General features: G+C 32.2%; 1 protein-coding gene and 1 long non-coding RNA gene across 2 annotated transcripts in view; one reads left to right on the top strand and one right to left on the bottom strand.

Annotated features, from left to right (window-relative positions):
* The window catches only part of LOC126745200 (frequenin-1), a 523,266-nt gene that overhangs the window by 234,400 nt on the left and 272,914 nt on the right, over nt 1-15,952 (bottom strand). The window lies entirely within an intron of this gene.
* LOC126745230 (uncharacterized) lies at nt 2,432-3,345 on the top strand. Its single transcript, XR_007663468.1, has 2 exons — nt 2,432-2,657; nt 2,709-3,345. It is a non-coding gene; the product is annotated as an uncharacterized LOC126745230 (long non-coding RNA).

The following is a 15,952-nucleotide window of genomic DNA, read 5'->3' as shown; positions in this document are numbered from 1 at the left end:
AAATAAATGTCTTGCAACCTACAATTATAAAGTATTTTTGATCACGTTTAATAAAATTAAAAGTATATGACTAATCATCAAATATAAAACATAAGACAATTACAAATACTTAATTTTAAGATCAAACTGTTTTCTTTGTTTAAAATGTTATTTCAAAATTTTAAATAATGTGTAAATAATTGAGAATAATTAAAACAATTAACTTATTAGCTAAGAAAAAAACTGAAAATAACAAACAAAACAAACAAAAGAAAACAAATTATAGCAAATGTTCGAAGTGGTTGCTATTTTGTTGGAGACATGGTCTGGCCCTACGCCTTATTGCGCGAGTAGCCCTCAAAATAGAAAATGAATTTCTCCTTATCTCATTAACCGTCCAATTAATCCTCTAAATTAATTTCTACAGCATATACCAATTCGTTTAAATGACCTCATAAATATTAATCTACTGAAGTTAGATCTGGAGATCAAGGAGGCCAGTTTATAAAACCACCTCGACCAACCACCAGCTCGGCAAAATGGATGTCCACTGACGAACACTACGTCCAAAATAAGCAGGCGCTCGATCGCCGTCGTGCTGAAATATGAAATTCTGTCGTATGTTAAGAGAATCGTCTTCCAAAAGATTATGTTTCAGCATATTTAAATAGTTTTTAGAGGTAAGTTGGTTGGGTAACTCTATCGGGCCAATAAGTCGGTCCCTGATTAATCCTGCCCACAAATTTATTAAAAACTTCCTCTGAAAATTGGTACGCCGTATCGCTCTTGGATTCTCATCTGCCCAAACATGCATATTATGCATATTAAACGAACCATTTCTAGTGAAGGTAGCTTCGTCAGTCCATAAAATAAAAGGGACTAAGTTTGGGTTGCTAATTATCCATTTACAAAATTGGATCTTCAGCGCAAAATCGTCTGGTGCCAACTCTTGAACTCTCTGGTAATGATAGAGATGTAAGCCTTGGATTTTCACCATTCTTCTTATCTAATTTTTTTTAAATTTTTAATATTACCTATGTCGGCAGTAAATTTTTTTTAATAATTACTATTGATTAATAATTACTAGCGGGGGGTATATGTGACTCGTTTCTGATGCTTGTTTTAGGTTTTTCTTCGAAATAGTTTAAGACGTTTTCCAAGTTATCATTTGCTGCCTTGACCACAAGCTCTTTGAAAATTTCCATTTTCACATAACTTACGGTGGATGTTAACAAAAACTTGACGATCTGGAATTCGTCTGAGGAGAAATCTTCGGCGATACTCACGGGCAGCAGCTAACGAGCTGACATTACACAAACCATACACAAAATGTAAATCGCCCAACTCTTGATTCGTAAATCTACCTATACCTAGTTTTAAAGAAATAATTTACACAAAGAACTACCTATTTAACTTACTAAATGTAAAATAACGTAAATGTAAAATAATTAAAATAATAATAATAATAATAATAATAATAATATGTCTTTATTAAAAAAAGCAATATTAATCTTACAATATTACTTAATACTACATTGCCAAGAAGGCGAAGATTAGCTTAAAGCTACTCTTTAACTCTTAACCTTCCTAACATTCACAGTTTAAATGGAGAAAACGAGAAAAAAAAAACAAAAAAAGAAACAAGTATATATAAAGTATTTATCTTCTAGAACACTAGACTATATTTTGGATTGATTTAAAAACAAAAGTTTATAATATTTCCTATACACATTTAACGAAGTATTAAATATTGGTTTATAAGTATTAAAGAACTTAACGGCATTATAAGTAAAAGATCGCTCGAATAGAGCCGTGGAATGGTGCGGCATGGTCAAGATATTGTATCTAATATTTCGAGTGTGAACATGGTTTCTTGGTATTAACTTTTCAAAAAGATATTCAGGTCTTTGACTAACATATAATCGATAAAGAAAAGTAGAAGTGAAGAATTTGAATAGGTAAGGTAGCGTTAACCACCTCAACTGAAGTATAGAGTCTGATACATGATCAAACTTTCCGAGGTTAAAAATAAATCTACAGCAAGTATTCTGCACGCGTTGCAGGCGGTAACGATTTATTTGGTCTAAGCAAGGATAATAAACTATAAGGCAGTAATTTAGAATAGATAAAACAAGAGCCACTACAAGTTTTTTCCTAGTTTTAAAATTTAAAATGTGTTTATTGGTATAAAGCATACGCATGCGTAAATAACACCTCTGCAAAAGAGTATTAACATGTTCCTTAAACCTTAAAGAATTGTATATTGTAAGTCCCAGAACCTTCACAGTATCAGAGAACAAAATAGTTTCGTTATCCAATTGAATGTGAACAGTTTCCATTATATTTTTATGTGATCCTCGGTTTGAAAACAAAACCATTTTTGTTTTATTAGGATTAATGACAAGGTTATGCTCTTTTGAAAATTGATTTGTTACGTTCAGATCAGCGTTAATAGTATCAGCCACGTTATCAAAATTAGCAGAGTCAAAATAATGTATGTATTGAGTATCATCAGCATACTGATGTATTTCAGAATCTTCAACTAGACCGGGTAAATCTGAAGTATATATAAGAAATAATAATGGGCCTAGGATCGACCCTTGTGGGACACCAGAAATAATGTTTTTCGAAGCAGAATATTCATTATTCACCCTCACTTTCTGGGTTCTACGCCATAAGTAAGTTTTAAAAAAGGACAAAACGACCTCACTACAGCCATAATATTTCAGTTTCGCTACAAGCAAATCATGATCGATGACATCAAATGCTTTCGAGAAATCAAGGGCTATCATAATGGCTGAAATCTTTTTGTCAAGAGCTCGCATGATATTATCGGTGACGTTTAGAAGTGAACTAGCTGTACTATGATGTTTCCTAAAACCAGATTGATGGGAAGGGAGGATATTATTTGACATTAAAAATGATGACAGCTGTATATAGACAATTCTTTCGAGAACTTTGGAGATTACGGGAAGCAAACTTATCGGACGCAAATCTTGAATACTTTCAGGACTGGAGGATTTGGGAATCGGACATACCACTGATTCACGCCAGGCCGTAGGAAAATATCCTACCTCCAAACAACAATTTATAATATGAGTGACATGATCCAGTATATCAGGGAGACATAAGTGTAACATACGTCGAGTTATGTTATCCACACCAGAGGCATTGGACCTAATATTTTTTATAGTTTTTTCGACAGTACTTTGGTCTACTAACGAAAAATGAAAATTATCCTCGGTAAATTTATTACTGGAGTAGAAGTTAATTTTGTTTACACATTTATCAGATTTATTAAAAACACTTACAAAAAAATCATTTATTTGATTTGGATCAGATATATTAAACGGCAGCTCGTTATTATTCTTGGTTGTTTTAATATTTAAAGTTTCTAGACCTTTCCAAAGTTTTTTACCAGTTTTGTCACTCTCCAAGCTTGCAAGATATGCAGCTTTTTCTCGTCTTATTGATGCCAACGCAAAATTACGACACTCCGTGTAATATCTCCAATTTTCTAAACACTTGTGATTTTTGTATTTAGTCAAAGCCTTATCGCGTTCCTTTAAAATAAGTCTTAATGTGTCTGTCAACCAGGGAGCTGGCTTTTTACTGACTCTTATAGTTCTGTAGGGTGCATGAATATTAAATAAATAATTAATATTTTGTTCTAAATATTGAACTTTTTTATTTATGTCCTCAAGATAATAAATATTATCCCAGTAAATCTGTGATAAATCAATCCTAAAATATATCTCATTGAAATGTTTAAAATTGCGGATGGTTATAAATTTTTGTTTTTGTCTTTTAACTACTAATTTTAAAGTGCAGAAAGGTATTTGATTGTGATCACTTAAACCTGAAACAACGGTGCCACTTTTATGACAAATATCTTTAGTATTGATAAAAATGGGATCTAAGCATGTTGCAGTAGTATTTGTTATACGAGTTGGTTCATTTATTAATTGTACGTACCCAAAAGAGTTAAGCATAGAATATAATGAATTAGGTTTTAACATATTAATATTTAGATCTCCGAGAATTACTGAATAATCATAGGTCACTAAAAGATGTGGAACAACTTCTTCCAGGAAATTTATAATTTCAAACGCTTTCGATTTAGGGGGCCTGTATATTATAAGTATTGCAATATTGTGAATACCAATTTTAACATTTAGGAGCATAAATTCAAAGTTTACATTATTAACATTAATATTTACAATTTCGCACTGAAACATTGACCTGACATAGATGCCAACACCACCCCCAACTCTGTCTAATCTATCCTTTCTAAAAAAATTATAACCTGGCATAGAAACCGCACTGCTTAATATATTTTCATTCAGCCACGTTTCACTTATACCCAAAATATCATATTTATTGTTTACAAAATTGAGAAAATCCGGAAAACTTGGCAATAAAGATCTAATATTTAAATTGGCTACATTTAAATAAGAATTTAATTGTTTGTTAGCCATTTCTTATAAACTATAAATATAAATTAAACTATAAAAATAGCTATTTATCCCAGTAAAAAAAGTTATTCGTAATTAATTTGAGATCCAAGCTTTAAAAGATATTTCTGATAGGAAAGACAATCTTTATCAAAGCTATAGTGGTTAGTAGAGATAGACTTTACATTATGTTTGTTATGAGAACCTAATTTAACACAATTAATACACATTTTTTCTTCAGAAATACATTCTTTCAATTTATGATTTTTTCCGCATTTGGGACAAGTGTCTTTTTGTTCGCGACAGTCTTTTACGGTGTGACCATATGCACAACATCGAAAACATTTAATAACACGCAGATAGTCCTCCACAACTGACTTGCTCCATCCCACAAAAACCGATCCTATTCCTAGAAGGCGCTTACGAAGTGCCGGGCAAACTTCAATCACAAGGTCAATTTTGTTATTGCGTTGCTTTAACTTGGTAATATATTTGATTTCAGATGCTAAATCTGAGATATCATTTAAAGACGTTATGTTGCCTATTATTTGGTCCGGTGTATCTAACCCTTCTAAACGCACTCCCTTTATGATTAATCTTGGATTAAATTTTTTAGCTTGATCAATATTATATTTTTTGCCCATTTTTGCAATTAAACTAGTTTTTAATGTTTGCAGCGATCTATTGTCTTGACAGTGTACTGCAACTCCGCCACGAATTTTCGTTGTATTGTTTATGCAAGCTTTAATCTGACCCGGATTAACGGAATGTGTAATGTCATTTAAAACATCATCATGCTTGGTATTCTCGTTGTTACTTTTAACAATTAAGACAGAAGAATTTGCTTTAACGATATCGCTATATTTGTTGTTAGGTGGTTTGTTAGAAGTGCTACTATTATTAGGTAATAATTTAGTTTTCAAGCTATTATATTCATTACTGTCAAGGGAATCTAAAATTGTTTTCTGCAAATTAATGGTATATTCAGAGTTTTTTAATAATCTATTCGTTAACTCAAGCTCCTGCTGCAAACAGGAAACCTTCATTTCCAAAATAGTATTTTGAGTATCGACTTCGTTGCCCTTAAAAGCCTTTGTAACATTTTCATTACATTTTTTGCACAGCCAATGCAGGTTTGGTGTATCAACAACAATTTTTAACCATGAATCCTTAATACCAGAGCATTGCACGTGAGACTTAGCCGAACAACCGCTGCATTTAATCTGCTTGTTATTAACAATGAAATTGTCGCTACACTCGCAGCATGTATCCACATATACATCCGGAGCCATGTTGAGCTCTCTCTAATGCAAGGAAATTGAGCACAATCTGGCAACGTTGCAAGGCGATCACCAAAAGTTTCGCTGCACAGTAAGCAGTGGAAATCGGAATCCCAGATAATTGTTATTACAAATATGCATGAACACCGCCAAAAAAAAAAGTAAACATGCAAATAAGCACTTAATGTTTTACAAGTAAAAACATAAAAATGGAACTTGCCTTCAATAGCCGGTAAAGACTGCACTATAATTATTAACAGAATATCCTTTTTACTTATTAAACTTTGCAAAAAACTCTGCTTTTAAACATTTTCAAGGAGTAAATAATATTTTGATGTTTTACGATCACCAGCGTTGCCGGATCTTTCGTTAAAATGCCAATTAAAACATCAAACATAATTCAAACAATTCTTAACAAGCACTGCCAACTACTATTTGTTATTTTGTACATTTGTTATGTTACCTGTTCAATACCAAGTCATAATTTACTTAAAAGTTAATAATTATTTGAAACCAGAGGCTTCTAACGAAATATTACAAGAGTACCTTTCTTACGTAAAAATGTTGGTTCTTTTTAATTTTTTCATCCAAATAATTAAAAAGTAATTAGAAAAAATTTTATGACATTTTTATCTTTGCTGGCCACTAATTTTAAATGACCCTGTATACATTTTAGCATTAAATATTATAAATTCATTCAGTTAGTAACAATTACAGTAATATACGAACAAAATTTAGAAAAATAACGACCAGGCGTTTCAAAAATATTCACAAAAAACCATCTTCAATAGTAATTATAAAACACCCTGTAACATGAAAACAATTCACTTTTTAAGATTCCTGTATATGAAGGTTTTGTCTTATTTTTAGACAAAGATGCGGCTGGTAAAATATTGCGATGCCATTTCGGGACACTCTGTATATTATATAAAAAATTGGAAAATCGATTTGACATCATTGTCCAAGAGATGGTAAGCACCTCGCCTATGGTTTGCACTTATTCTAGGCATTCAATGTTCTAATTTGAAAACAAATTAGAATTGTATAAGAACATGTAGGTTTTTTTTTAATTATTTTCACGTGCACAATACTCACTCATAAAATTTGCTGTGTTCCTCTTGACTCACTTTGTATAAAAGTCAATATCTGTGGCTACGTTTCCTTATAACTTAGGAGCCACAATACAGGATCGCATGAAAATTTACATTTATTAGTTAGAGGAATAGATTTATTAGCATATTTGCTATGAGTTTTTGCAATGACAATTAAAAAATTAAAATAAATAAACAAAACAGTACAGAATAGTTATTCCTTCTACAAGGCTGCCCGTGAGCACGTGCGAATGTCACGTTTTCACATGTACGTTTGTGCCACGTGCGAACTATGCAAGGGAAGTCGGTATTGTGGACACAACATATAATACTTGATGGCATCGTAGCTATTATATCATCTGCACATTAATGACAAATCCATGTATTTGGAATGAAAACTGTCAAATTATTTTCACCATCTTCTACCACGCGGGCAGAGCCAGGAGTTTAGAGGCTAGTATTAAATATATTGTTTAAATCAAAAACGTCTTAAGGTAAGCAGCCTATGTAAAAATTATTTTTTATCCACTAAAGAGTTCCTACACTTGAGAATTGATGCACTTAGTATTTGTTGCCTTAATTCCTCTAAATTGCCTGACCTGCCACCGTGTGACTGTCGATTGTTTTCTTGAAGTGATTCCCCAAATAAGTTAGAAGAAAAATCAGAAAATTTAGGCAACTACATTAATGCAAGACGCAAATTGGGATATGTATATAACACGAGTGAGGTGACGTGACATGAATGTAAAGCGCAAAAGACATTTTTCCTTCGTCATTTTTCCTAAAAAAAAACCTTAAAAACACTTGTTGTAAACAATAGTCACCAACACGCGGCACGATAAACTGTATCTGAACTACAGCCGGGCACGTCTGGAAGCCGACGCGTGTCGTGCTAGGTCACGCTGTGTCAGCAACTTGCACCAGTATAATCAATCCTGTAGTTTACAAAACAACGTGCTATACTGTACATGTGATATACGTGTTCTAATTTGCGCATTGCCTTAGAGAATTGAGATACTTAGTATTTGTTGCGTTAATTCCTCTAAATTGGCTGACCTGTTACTGTGGTAACTGTAGATGGTTTTTTTTAAATAATTTTCCAAAAACGTTAGAAGACAAATCAAGAGATTTAGGCGGAGCCACCTAATACCGCAGATCTCACTAATAAGGCGGTCACAAAAAGATAAACAAAAGATAATTAAACAATAGCCATCTTGCTGAAAGTGTAGGATCTACATATGTACGTCAAAGTAATTTAAACGAAATTGGTTGGAAGGAAGAATTTGGTTTCATAGTAGGTCTAGATGTTTTTAGGTGTTCTAAAAATCATCGATAAAAAGTGGACCAGAATACTTGCCCAAACAAACAGAATAGAATTCTCCTGAGTTTTGGAATACTTAAAACTTCTGCACTAACAAATACTCTTTATTGGATAGATCGATGGCGTGGATAGATGGCGCGTTCACGTAAACACGTTTTTGATCTACTGTGAAAATTATTAATTTTTATTAGAAAAAGGTGCAATAACATTGACATTAACTATTGTTATCACCTAGGCAGTTGCTGTGCGATTTGTAAGCCGTATAATAGAAATATAGAAAAACATTTATATATATAGAAAAATATTTAAAAAGTTTTAAAATATTACGATTCATACGATACAAATATACGATTATATTACGACTATAAGCATCTATTTTTTATAAATTTCATTACTAATTCATGGCCTACTACTCATATATCAAAATTTGTATTCAAATTTGTAAAATCGTTATTTATTTGCTTTTTGAAAGTCTATAAATATACAGAGTTTTCCATTTAAGAAAACTATATTTTATTTTTTTCTCAAAAATAAAAAACCTTACAATAAAATGGATGTCAGAACCAAATTCTACGGAAGAAATCCTTTTAAAACCATTTTTTGCTTTTTCAATATGTTATCAAGTAACAAAGATACGAGGAGTGATCGAAAATCTAAATTTTTTAAAAAGAGCCTGTAAATTAAGTTTTGACAACAGCATAATATTAAGTTTCACAAAAAAGTAGCAAACTGTCGCAAAAACTGCAAGTTTCTATTTCTATGCATAAGCGAGATAAAACACACCCCATAAAACACATGAAAATGGGACACCCTGTACAATAATCAAAAAAAAATAAATACATTCCATGCTGGAGTTAAATGAAGTGCTGAACAGAAGTATATGAAAAGGTACTGCGCCCCATTTCCTAATAAAAATATTGTAAATATAAGTACTTAGTGACCTTAGTGTCTGGGTTATTTGTTTATTTGTATAAATGCTTATTTCTTATACAGGATGTGCTCATTTCTTTATGAAATTTGGTTCTTTTTTTGTCAATATCGGTAATGTTAATACTTTTTTCTCCGCTAATTATTTTTTGGTAAGAGGGACGATACGTTTAAAATAAATTAAATCTAAATCCGCTATAAAAGACTTTTTTCTTTTTGCTTTTAAATTTCTAATCTATTTTTTTATTAGCTAATAATTAAATCTACAATATATTATTAAGCATATTTAAGTAGAAAAGTATTGTTTGCACAAGGGGAGAAAACTATTTTTTACTTATCTATTTTATTTTGCTCTGTGCTGTTCCTTAAATTATTATTGCTTTGCAATCAGAAGTACACAAGGCATTATGAGACCACTAACAATTGCTCATATTAACATTAGGTCTTTGCATGCTCTCTTTAATAAACTTAGGCAGTTAATCTTAGATTCAAATTATGATATTATTGGATTAACTGAGACCTGGCTTAAAAAGTCATTTGTAATTCCTGGCTTTTAAGGTGTGATAGGGATGGTCGTGGCGAAGGTGTCGGCGCTTATATAAGAAGTGAATTTATTTTTTTGTTAATAAATTCTCTACTTGCAATAGAGCAGCTTTGATTTAAGCTACCGATTGAAGCAAAACATTATATTATAGGGGTTGTGTATAGGCCACCACCACTCTCTCCACCGTATAGAGTTGTTAAATAATTTCCAGAATACTCTAATATTCTTATTCCAGTACATGATAATATTTATTGTGTTGGGGATTTAAATATAAATTTACTTAACTATGAAAATCCAGATGTAATTAAAATTATTGAGTTATTTAATGCATTGGGTTTGACTCAGGTAATTAAGGGACCAACGCGCATAATATCCTCCTCTGCTACATTAATTGACTATGCCCTGACAACGAACAAACATTCTGTAATAGCTAGTGGAAGAACTTCCTGTGATGGAAGTGATCATGAACTTATTTATATAAAAAGTGTGTTTTATTCAACCAAAAATACGCCTAGTTTCTCGTTTCTTAGAAATTTCTTCTGGCGTGCCCCAGGGCTCCATCCTTGGACCAATCCTTTTTTCAGTTACCATCTAAACAGCACTATTATGCTGATCATACTCAAATATATCTTTCATTTGAACCAGGTGAAAGTTTCCAAGCAGTGGCTGCCATTAATTATGACCTTTTTACGAGTTTTCTAAAAATCATTGCATTTATGCTTTTTGGGGGCAAGGGTAGCCGTAAGAATTTTTTACAGTATTATAAGGACATAATTCACATCAAAGTTATGAATTAAGTCCCTATCAGAGCCTATAAAACAGGTCGAGCACTGCAAGAGCTTGGGTTTGATTCTGGATAGTGACCTGCGATTCACGCAGCATGTAAATTCATGTATTCAAAAAGGATTTTTTTAAATATTTATCCACATCGTTAAGTTTTAAATACAAAAACAAAAAATTCTACTGTGTGATTCGCTGGTCCTATCACAGCTTAATCATTGCGATGTAGTGTATGGTCCATGCTTGAGAACTTTTCAAGAGAATAGAATGCAGAAACTCCAAAATGCGGGCCTTAGATTAATATATTAATATATTGTTAAGAAAGCGCAACCCCATAAAACACAAGCTTAAGGAAACCAGGTGATTGACTATGCACAACAGAAGGATTTTTCACGAATCTTCAATGTTTTTTAAAATAATTAATTTAAGATCTCCTTATATATCTTAATAAAATTTCGCACAGATGGTTACAATATTAATACCCGGTATAAAGAAAGGCTAACACCTCCGCATCAGTCAACCAAAACTAAGAAAACATCTTATCAAATTTCATAAATTATAAATAGCTGTCAAACTAATACCAAAAACATTTTTAGCTTATATTCTTTTAAAAAATATTTTGCTTAAGAAGTTACTGCGGGAACAATAAAGCATAATTTAGTGTGTGTTTCGTTTTTTCTACTTTCTTTTCTCTATTCCGATGATGATAACAAAAACAAATAATGTAGTAGACTATATTATAATATACATACATATAGGGTGTTTCGGGAGGAAAGGGAAATATTTTGATAGCATGCTCAGATGGTTAAAAAAAGATAAATTAACCTATATGTTTTAATCCGATTGTCAGCCATTTCTGAAATAATCGGTTCTGAAGTTTTTTTGTAAGATTTCTTACTTTAAAAGTCACACAAACAAATACTAGTAAAAAAACAAAATCCCACTAGTTTAAAATCCAAGTTGGATCAAGTTGGTTTAAATCCACCGATTCAAACCAACTTCAAGGCAAGCTGCATCACGTTTGTTAAGCTCTCGTGCTATACGTTTAATTGCTTGGGGAATATTTTTAAATATATTTGAAGCATTCACATTGATTGTCGAGTCCTTCTACGGTTTCTATTGGTGTTTGACCCCCAGAGGAAATAATCCAGTGGATTTAAGTCTGGTGATTTCGGTGGCCAAACTTGAGGTCCTGCTTTGCCAATGTGATTGAATGAATTGATGTTAAAAGTTTTGTTTAAACGTGCCATGAAGATTTTTATCTGACCAACAATGTTCATTGTTTCGGTTTCCATTGAGGGTAAAATAAGCTTCATCGCTAAATTAAATGTATTAATGTAGGCCTTGATTGTATTCGATCCATTCGCAAAATTCAATCCTTATGCTATAATCACACTCTTGAAGATGTTGAACCGGTTGAATATGAAAAGGTTTAAAACCGTTTTTCCTAAGTGTCTTCCAAACATCCACATGTGATGCTAATCGAAGTTCTTTTGTAATCCGCCTCATACTAACACCCGTGTTTTCTTCAGCCATATCCAGAACATCTTCTTTATTTTCTACATTTAGTCCTGCCAGTATTAATTATTACGCTTGGAAATATTCCTGTTTCCTGAGCATTTGCAAAAACTGTCTGAAAAACTATTCGATTAGGAATTTCTTCAATTGGGAAAACGACGTCACGTAATGCGCTATCACGAATATCATATCGGCATACTCCCTATAAGTGAATGTGTGGTGCATTACGTAATGGAAACTTTGCTCTTTTCAAATTGAAACAATCAGAATCAATGAAATACCTGCAACTGAGATTGAAGCCTTGCAGGTTGTAGTTTTGAGTGTCTACAGATCTCCACCAGGTAAATTGGACTTTTTCTTTCAGAGTTTTGATACAGTTCTAAATTTCTTATTCCATAGACGCAAACGTACCTTTATTTATGGTGATTTTAATATAGATCTACTAGCGGATAACCTCACTTCAGCCGAGTTCATCCAACTTGTCAGCACATATGACTTTGTAACTGCATAACAAATTGTGCAACTAATTGTAAATGTACTCTATGGGACACTTATATGTCAGATCATATGGCTATTACTAATACATATGAATCAATAAATGAAAGTACTGAAAACGCCCACACAACGGTCTTAGAGTTCAGACCGTATTGTGGAGAGAGATTTTCTCGCTGTGTTACTTCATTACTAAACGTTGACTGGTTGTTGGTACTTGATAATTGTAACATTGACAATTCTTTTGAAATGTTTCTTAATGTTCTAATGCCTATTATAGACTTTCATATTCCCAAAAAAACTAAAACAATTCTCACCATAAATAAAGAAAAAAAATGGTTTAATAATGAACGGAAGAGATTGAGAGATATCTTCAACTTTTTTTCTACCTTAAATAAACATAACAGTACTCTAGACCTCTCAAAATGGCTAAAAATTCGTATAAAGGAATATAAAACTAAAATAAAACAAGCGAGACCTTCGTATTATACAAACAAAATAGGAAATAGTCATAAAAAATCCAAAACCATCTGGAACATCATTAAAGAAACAAAAAATAATGATCCTAGTAATTCTAAATGTAATGTAACCTCCGATGAGTTTAACAAATTCTTTATGAATATAGCTGACTCAATTACAAATACACTGCAAAAATCTAATGAGCCTGTACAATTTACAGCAAAATATGTACATAACAATTCAACAGTATTTCTCTCACCTGTTACCGAAATAGAGGTCATTGATCTTTTAAAAAGTTCAGTGATAGTTCTGCTCAAGACATCTTTGGTTTGAGCAATAAAATATTGAAACAACTTGCAAATGGTTTGACCCTACCACTATCTCTAATAATAAACAAATGTTTTTCATCTGGTACATTTCCACAAAAGCCTAAAATAAGTAAAGTTGTTCCTATATTTAAAATGGGTAATATGGATGATCCAGGAAATCATTGACCCATATCAATAATACCGATATTATCCAAGCCCATTGAGCTCTGTCTAAACCAACGTCTCTAATCAAACATCTTTTTTTGATAAACATAATTTATTTTTACCAGCGCAGTTTGGCTTTCGAAAAGGACGATCCACTGCTGATGCACTCATGGTAATGGTAGACTACCTGGTTGATACATTTGAGGGGGGCAATACAGTGGGTGCAATTTTCTGCGACCTCTCAAAAGCGTTCGACTGTATCTCGCATAATATTTTGTTTAGCAAGTGGAATTTTTATGGTATCCGGGGTATTTGCCTGGAACTTATCCAGTCCTACCTTTGTGAGCGTCAGCAGATGGTGACTTGTGGAGGAAGAACATCCTCCATACTTCCAATAACAACAGGGGTGCCTCAGGGATCAATCTTGGATCCTCTTCTGTTTTTACTTTATGTAAATGAATATGCGAATAAAACAATATGCGAATGACACAACTCTTCTCAGTCGGCATTCAGATCTGATTTCCCTACAGAATGGAACTAGTGCAACACTTAACAAGTTAAAAGCATGGTTTGCTGACAATAATCTATGCTTGAATCTAAATAAAACAGAGGTAGTTAATTTCTCTTTAAGGGAAGACATCAGAGAATAGACACGATCAAATTTCTGGGTGTTTATCTAGATAATAAATTATCATGGAAGAGCCATATAATAGATCTGGCAATAAAACTGTCTAACTTTTCTGCTGCGCAGAATTGTTCAATTGGCACCTCCAGTAGTATGTAGAACGGCGTATATGGGACTTTTTCTATCAAAGTTGTCATATGGACTGTTATTTTGGTGTAACTCGGTTGACTGGCAGAGAGCATTTAAGTTGCAAAAATCGGCACTCAGAATTCTAGAAAACAAAAAACCAATAAATAGTTGTAGACCTTTATTCAAGAATTTAAAAATCATGACAATGCCTGGATACATTCACCAATGTCTGATGTTTGCTAGAACACACTCTTTTAGATTTAGCACAGTAAATAGTAGGCACTTATATGACACGGGGGGAAATCTCTTACTTTCACAACACCGGCTTAGTCTGACCCATAAGGGCTATATGACTAATGCCATAAAACTTTTTAATGCAATACCCGAAACTACAAAACAACTACATTTAAATAGATTTAAGCAAAAAATTTATCGAATATTATACTTTCATACCTGTATAACAAATGTTTCATACATACTTGTGAGCATTTCTGATGCGAACCAAAATTATATTTTGTTTTATATTATAAACAAAATCTAAGTTTTTTTGTTTGCTATGTTATGTAGGTAAAACTCTGATAGATTAATGTCTCCCTTTATGCACTGTATTATTAGCGTTTGACAGTCTATACTTATTGACAATGCCAAGCTGTTGGATGTATATGAGCAAATAAAGAAGTATTATTATTATTATTATTATTATTATTATTATTATTATTATTATTAACTTGAGTTAGAAATACAGAGAACGTGAATTATTCCAAAAATTTACAAAAAAACTTTAAAGTCGATTATTTCAGAAACGGTTAAGAATCGGATTAAAACATATAAGTTAATTTATCTTATTTTGACCTTCTGAATATGTTTCCAAAATATTTTCCTTTTCTCTCGAAAAAAGTGTTTTGGGACAGACTATGGTAGGAGGTATAACAGACTGTATCTTTTGCTTTATGATGGGTTTTGTTTGTGGGGTTGAATTTGTTTCTTTTTCCTTGTGTAGGCGTATATGCTGTCAGATTTTCTTCTTTTTTTTGCTGGTTGATGTACTCTTTATAATTTATAGCGTTTATATAATTTCTATTTTGAAACTTAGTATAGTATAGATAATTAGGTTAGATGGAAGAACAGGCAGTTAGATCTCTGAATCTTTGTGCGCTGAATCTCGCCTTTTAATTATTAACTTTGTAATTGTAATTGTAATTTTTCTTAAATAAAAAGACCTTTATTATTATTATTATTATTATTATTTTATTCTTGACATGTATTTAGCTAATAAATGTTAGCTCCGTTGCGCAAAGATTAAAAATTAAAAGTTTTAAAGCGAAACGTGTGTCAAGAATAAAGTAAAGAGTTTTGGTTAATGTGAAAACTTTCTTATGATTAGAGTTTCACACAAAGGTTTCAACCATAGCACTATTTGTAATCATATTTTTCCTAATCATTTTAAAAGCCATTGAAGTGAAAATAATTCCTGTAAACACTTCTGCTGGATTGTGTTTAGTAGCGGATAGAGACTTCATTATAATCCCGGTAAATATAAACTCTACTTCAGGGACCGACTCACGCATACGCGAGCCTTGGTTATCTTCCAATCAATATTCCGGGAGATAATTATGCCCTAACCAAACTTCCTATGACTTCACATATACTTCTTCATTCATACCGTGCTATGTCTAAGACGTTTCGCTATCGGGGAAAATGAAGGCTATATATCCCCTTTACACTATGACGAATATTAAAACAAATGATTATATATCTCAGCTGGGTGTACTCCTCCTTCTTGAAGCTTATCTGCCTTGAGGATTCTAAGAGAGCAAAAATATTTGCAAATTTATCAGACATCAAAAAATAAAGCAAAGAACATACTTAATATATGAATA

This window comes from Anthonomus grandis, chromosome 1 (genome assembly GCF_022605725.1).
Source record: "Anthonomus grandis grandis chromosome 1, icAntGran1.3, whole genome shotgun sequence".
Classification (NCBI taxonomy): Eukaryota; Metazoa; Arthropoda; class Insecta; order Coleoptera; family Curculionidae; genus Anthonomus; species Anthonomus grandis.
The sequence above is the reverse complement of the archived record's forward strand: the minus strand, read 5'-3'. Positions and strand labels throughout refer to the sequence as shown.